We start from the raw sequence: 7,368 nt of genomic DNA on the forward strand, positions 1-7,368 counted from the left end.
GTTTTGACACTGTAAACTCTTATTAGGGAATCGAGTTATGTAGTATGAATTTTATGATGTTTCCAAGGCTTATGACTTGGGATATAACTAAAGCTGCAACAGTGGGCAGGAGGCAGGTTGGAGGAGGGATCAGGGAGGAATCCGAGCCAAGAACAGGGGAGAATACAGGAGGAAGAATCAAGAGGAGGAGGCTGGAAGAGCGGGCGAGGGGAAAGAACCAAGGATAATGTTCGAAGGAGAATACAAGGGGAGAGTAAGAGAGAATGGAGAAGAGTATCATGGAAAGTAGGGAAGAAAGAATCCAGGAGGAATCCAGGAGAATCAGGAGAGGAGGATAAAGGAGAAAAGAGAGAGAATAGTGGAAAATCAAAAGTGAATGGAGATGGGATTGGGATAAACTGTAACTGATACCAACCAGCCAGGCCCTTGTTTTCTCCTTTGTGAACCCATGGCCAGTGGCCATTCAGGGTGGGGAAAGCAGTGTGCGACCACTGAACACAGGTGGCGAGAGGTGCCGTGGTATTAGTATTTCTTTTTTGAATACACATTAAAGGTCCTCTACCTCCAAGAATTGGATTCTGGATTTCTTTCTGGCCATGGCCAGGCCTGCACCTTAAAACTAACATGCTGTTCCACTGAACTTCTTCATTGGAATAATAATATTGATTTCAGGGGGCTGGAGAGATAGCACAGCGGATAGGGCGTTTACCTTGCACGCGGCCAACCCGGGTTCGAGTTCCAGCATCCCATATGGTCCCCTGAGCACAGCCAGGAGTAACTCCCGAGTGCAGAGCCAGGAGAAACCCCTGTGCATTGCCAAGCGTGAAGCAAAAAGCAAAATAATAATAATAAATAATAATAATAATAATATTGATTTCAAATTTGCAAACACAGGATCATTCCAAGATGGAGAGTCCAGAGGAGTGAACGGCAGTGTAAGTGCTGCACAGACACCTAGATCCAGGAGCCCGAGGCCCCCACAGTCAGCAGCGTGTTTCATATGTATCAGGAATCGCCACCCCCACCACCACCACAGGGCAGGAGGCTAGTACATGGAGGGGACATTTGCCTTGTATGCTGCTGACCAGGATTGGAGCCAGCATCCCCTCGGATCCCCCGAGCACCATCAGGAGCAATCCCTGAGTGCAGAGCCAGGAGTTAGCCCTGAACAAAAATTGTTTTGAAAACAAGAAAGAAACAAACGCCTCCCACAGGCGTGGGAGGCCAGTGACCCCCTGCAAGACTAGTGCTCCCAGGCGGCTTCCTAAATCACTTTTCTTCGGGAAACCTCCCTCGTTTCCTAAAAACCAACTGACTTGGCAGACAAACCTCTCGGCAGGGGTCCGAGGCGACCCAGGGACTGACCACCACCCCCGACTGGCACAAAGCGACCCCTCCGCTCAGAAGGCCGCTCACAAGGCGGAGGCCGCGGGGGGGCTCAGGGCGCCCAGAGCCACCACTCAGCCCGGCCTGCCGGGACGCCCCCCCACCCCCCCTTTCCGTGGGTACCCCAATGCCTGCCCCTTCCCCACCCCTCACCTTTGCCAACAATGGCGGCGGAGCGGAATTTCCGCCCGGAAAGCTGGTCCACTGGGGGTGGAGGGCGGGAGGGAAAGACCCGGGTTCCATGACCTCACAGGCATGGCCAGTCACAGCCTTAAAGGGCCAGGCGCCGAGTTTTCCGGGCCAGGTACTTTCTGGTAAGGAACGTATTTTTTATTTTTGCTTGTTTCTTTCCTCAATCAGGTGACCAGGGCATCTGGGGGCAGCCAGATCCAGGATAGATGGACAGTGAGGGACTGAACAGATGGCATATGCAGCAGAAAGTCTTTATTAAAGTTTTAATTCACAGTGCCAGTCATGGTCCTCCCATTATTCATTGATTTGCAAGAGCGGACCCAGGAAAGTCTCCACCGTGAGATTTGTTGTTACTATATTTGGCATATTGAATAGTCACGGGTAGCTTGCCAGGCTTTTCCGTGCGGGTGAGACACTCTCGGTATTCCTAGAGGGGTGGAGGAATCGAAGCCGGCTGTGCCAGGCCGACTGCATGCAAGGCAAATGCCCTACAGATGTGCGATCACTCTGGCTGCGACATCTGTCACCCCATTGATCACCAGGGTTGATTCGGCTAGGCGGGTGTCCCCTTCCTCTTTCATCGCTCCATGGGCGCCCCTCCTAAAGCTGCGCGCTCGAAGAGGATGGCCTTCTCCGAAGAGAGACAGGCCTGTCTTTGGTCGAGGCTATACGAGTAGCTGCACTCCCCCGCTAGAATCTCCAAAGTTTTTATTAAAGGACTAAAATTCACAAAGACTTTTTTTGCCAGCAATCTCCGGGACCAAGACTCAGGACCACTTTGTCCTGCCCATTATTTCATGGCTCAGCATTAGAATCCAAACCAAGAGCTGGAGTAGTCAGAGCTGTGAGACGAGAAAGTACAGACCTCTAGCCCTGAACCCGAATGTTCCTGTCTTAGACCTGGAAAGGTCCTGATGGTAGGCTCCCTTGGGCACCAAATCACCGCCCCGCCCCTCACGGAGACACTAGCAGATGCTCTTTCCTCTCCTGGGAATGCACAAAGGTCTGGAATTGGGGCTGTCTGTCAGGACAACTGCTGCCTCCATCTACAGAGCAGGAAACTGCAGCCCTGAGACCCGAACCAGGATTCCACCCTTGGCACCACAGAAAGTGTCTTATGGGCCCAGCCAGGGACTGACTCCTAGACCAGGAGCCCCTTTGATTAAGCACCCTCTGAGCTTTAAGGCCGCCCACAGCGACCACAGCTCCCAAAGTGGTTCTACCATGGGGGCAGTCACAGGGCCTTAGAAGGACAAACTTTAAGGCACTTTTTCCTCACACAATTATTGTGTCTGTGTGTGTGGTGTTTCAATTGGGAGCCACAACAGGCAGTGCTCAGGGCTGATTTCAACTTCCGTACGGAGGGATCACCCCTAGTGTGGCTTCGGGGACTGCTGGAATGTCTGGGAATTCAACCTGTGCATGGGAAGTGCCACCCCCACAGTAATACCACCCCAGTCCTTTCTAAATAAATTTCATTCCAACACATTAGGATTGATCCCTGAATAAATATCTCCTCATACCCCCCCCAAAAAACAAATATCTTGCTTAAAAAAGAACTCCATTACAAGCACATATAGGTATGCCCCCCCAAAAAAACCCAAAATTGTCTGAAAAGTAAATAATCATTTACAAACCCTAGCCATGGGAAAGGACCACATCCCCAGAAAGGCCTGCCTCATTCAAACCTTTAGCCTCGTTCTGCTCACAAGAGTGTGTGTATCGTTGTGAGAGTTGGAATGGCAGGAATTGAACCTGGGTTGGCCTTGTGTAAGGTCAGAGCCCTCCCCACTGTACTACCACTCTGGCTCTTTCTAAATAAATTTCTTTTTAATGCAGCAGGAGTGATCCCTAAACAAATATCTCCATCCCTTCAAAAAACCCAACTAGCTAAGATTGGTGTTTGAATATGAAATGTAATCAAATGTAGTATACTACCTTATAAAATAGAAAAAATAAAATAACCCCTTGTTAAAAAACCTTTACATGCAGTATTCACCCCAACAGCCAGGGTAGCCTGGTCAGGGTCAGGGAGCTGATGAAGAATTGAGAAATGCTTATCAACCTAACTTGTGGGTGCCGGAATTCTTTAGCAGAAAAAAGACACCAAAGTGAGGTTGGAGAGACAATTAAGAGAATACGTGCTTCCCTTAGTGAAAACAATCAACCCTCAGCATCCCATATGAAGTCATGATCACTGATGGAAACAATTTCTGAGGGTAGAGCCTAAAAGCACCTCTGGGGAAATACAAGTGTGCTCAGCCCCCCCCCCCCAAAAAAAAAAACCAACCAAAATAGTCAGAAAAAAAATCCATTTACAACCCGCCGCCACATGCTAGGCCCAGGCCCCCAGGATTCCTCCTGGTGGCTGCCAATGAAAACGATGGGCTTCAACAGGGTCTCGCACCATTGGGGGCTGAGGAGCTGCCCTTCAAAGTGCTCTGACAGTTTTACATATGCATGTCTACACCAAAAGTTTCAGAATAGGGCCCAAAACAACCCAAGGATGAGAGGGTTGGGATGGTCTAGACCTCTGACCTCAAGAGGTCCGTATCCCCACCCAAGACTGGCAGACCCCATTCTCAGGTCCACAACCAGGCAACGCTGCCCCGTCGCAGAGCTGGAGGTGAAAATACACCCAAGGATCACACACTCACACTCGAGATCCGTGTGCTACGTAACAATCCCCCCCATTGCAACCACCAAAGCCCCGCCTCCTGCTAAAGTCTCCGAAGCAAGTAAAAACCCAGGAACCGACGAGATATGTACGGAGTGAGTAAAAAACAACCACAAAAGCACCCCAAAAGCTGGCACGGCCCATTGGTCACAGTACAAGGACTGTAGGTGAAAGGCCCTCACGTCCTGTCACTAATTGGTGTTCGGTGTCCTCTTGGACAGTTAAGTATCACTTTGTCCTTTAAATGTGTGCCCATAAGAGGTCTGATCCTCTTGACATCATTAGGAAGTAAACATGCACATGGAAGACTCCGATCTGTGACATCATCCATCACCAAGGAGCTTTAAAGTGCAACGTTCCACGTGTAGACAGACCATTATATCAGCCCAGGTGAATCAGTGCAAGGAGGATAAAGGAGAACAGAGGCAAGAGCTGGTGGGGCCGGTCACACAATTCAGGGCAGCAAGTTAAAGCAGAGTCCCTTGATGCTGTACACGTCAAACATAGAACCAATGTTCTAACACACAATTTCATTACAAAAAAAAAAACAGAAGCAAGTGGATTCAAGGTAAAACAGGAAAATGAGTTTCCCTGGGAAGTCATCAATCAAGGTGTTGATGAAAGCAGTGACTCTGAAGCCAGCCCTGAAGATGCAGAGGAACGGGCCTAGCAGCAACCTAGAGAGCTGGAGAGACAGTGGACAGGACCAAAGGCTGCTAAGAACATCAGAGAGCACTGTACAGTGACCACGGTATCCCTTGAAAACATGCGAGTAGAGAACTCTCACCTAAAAGGAAACACCAGGATGCAGCTAGAGAAACACGTTTTCAACCAAGAGTATGGGGCCAGACGTTTTTACTGTGGCTTATTGCTTGTGTTGAACACACTTTCTCTGAGTTCCATTTCTGACATTCAGAACAACACCAGGACAAACTCCTAAGAGCTGCCAAGTGTGCAATAAATTACGTAAAACATACTTCAATAAATTAATCCCAGTATGTAACACCTCTAAGAATGGAGACACACTGGAGCTCATGAGCACCAAACTACAACAGATCATTTCTCTCAAGTGTGAATTTCCCTATGAATAGGAAGTACTGAGGATTTGCTAAAGGCTTCCCCACACTTCTGACATACAGAAGGTTTCTCTCCGAATGAATTCTCCTGTGTAAAATGAGCACTGACATTGTGTTAAAGGACTCCCCACACTCTTCACACACAGAAGAATTCTCTCCCAAGTGATTTCTCCTATATACAGTGAGCACTGAGAGTGAGCTAAAGGCCTTTCCACATTTCTGACACAGATAATGCTTCTCGTCACTATGAGTTCTCATATGCTCAGTCAGGGCTGACTGTGTAGTGAAGGACTTTCCACAAACCTTACATTTATGAGGTTTCTCTCCAGTGTGAATTCTCCTATGTACAGCAAGCACTGAGAATCTGCTAAAGTTCTTCCCACGCTCCTGACATACATAAGCCTTCTCTCCAGTATAAGTATTCATATGGTTTTTTTGGGATTCAGAAATGAGTGAAGGCCTTTCCACATGTCTTACAGATATACAGTTTCTCTCAGGACCACCTAGGGTCCCCACACCAGTATTGCAGGAACCAGCCTGCGCTAAGATCCAAGTGTGAGCCCAAAGCACCTGCCAGCTGTGGCCCATAAATAAAAGTGATAGAGTTGAGGTTCTTGTCTTGCACGTGGCTAACCCAGGTTTGATTGCTGGCATCTATATGTTTTCCTGAGCACCACTAAGAGTGATCCCTGAGTGCAGAGGTAGGAATAACAGCTGAACATGGGCAAGTATTCTCTCCACACACAAAAAAAAACCCCTAAAAATTATTTAAAAAAAAAGCAATGAAGGTGTTGTGGCCAATGGTGATTCTAGACTATGGTAGTGCTTGGGGCACATCCTAGAAGTGACCAGCCTGCTTCCTGCTAAGTTTGCACACTTGGTTGCACCAACCCCTCTGTTCCAACACAGCCCAGATGCTATACCTGCTTCACCAGGGTCTCTTACAGCTCCACTTCTCCCAGGATCCCAAAATTCTACTGCAGGCGCATGGAACCGGGGAAAATCAAACTCGCAGCCCAACACTTCTGAGTCCCAAGCCAGTGAAGAGGGTAGTCCACTGAGAGAGCATATGCCTCGCATGAGGCTGTCCAGGACTGAGCGTTGTCATTCCCACGGGATCCCGAGTATGCCAGGAGGGATCCCCGGGGACAGAGCCAGGAGTGACCCGAACACTGCCGGATGTTGATCAAAAAATAAACAATGTAATTAAACGTAATTAAAACAATGTAATTATCAAAAAAGAATCCCCTCCACTCCCAACTTTGGAGGGAAACCGACCCTTTACCCTGACCCCATAATGAATGAAAGTGGTGACGCAAAATGCCGGCCTGGAACTTTCCTCGCCAAATCCCCAGCGCCAGCCTGTAACCCCCCCTACCCCCCCCCAGTTCCCGGGGGCTCCGGTGTCTCTGAGGGAAGTAACGGAGAGGTGCCCAGCGCACGCCCCATCGACCTGGGGAAACTGAGGCACCATTACTCTTTCTCTTCCATTGGGGGCCAGAGCCACAGGGCAGCAGGGAGGGCGCGGGCCTCGCGAACGACCCCCCAGCCCCCAGGAGGGACCCCTGAGCGAGAGCCTGGAGTCAGCCCCAAGCCCCGCCAGGCGGGCAGCGCCTCCCCGGGACCCGCGCCCCTTCACAGCTTCCAAATGAGATCCCTCCAGCCGAGCCCCCCTGTTCCCTAAAATACAAGAATAAAAGGGACAAACCTCTGGGCGGGGGCCGGGGCGTCCGGGGGAGGGGCCGCCGCCCGCTCGGCACGGAGCGACCCCTGCTCACAAGGCGGAGACCGCGGAGGCTCAGGGCGCCCAGAGCAGCCCTTGGCGGCTGCGGAGGAAACGGGCAGGACCCTCAAGTCCGCCCGGTCGCCCCTTCCCGCCCCTCCCCGACTCCTCACGCTCCGAGGACCCCGGCTGACCGTGAGATTCCGCCGCCCCAAAGACCCCAGGGAAAGGCGCGGCTCTGTGACGTCACCGACACTTCCGGTCAGAGTCTTAAAGGGCCAGGCTCCAAATAGTCCTGACACCTACTTTCAGGT

Source organism: Sorex fumeus, unplaced genomic scaffold, assembly GCF_029834395.1.
Source record: "Sorex fumeus unplaced genomic scaffold, SorFum_2.1 ptg000260l, whole genome shotgun sequence".
Lineage (NCBI taxonomy): Eukaryota > Metazoa > Chordata > Mammalia > Eulipotyphla > Soricidae > Sorex > Sorex fumeus.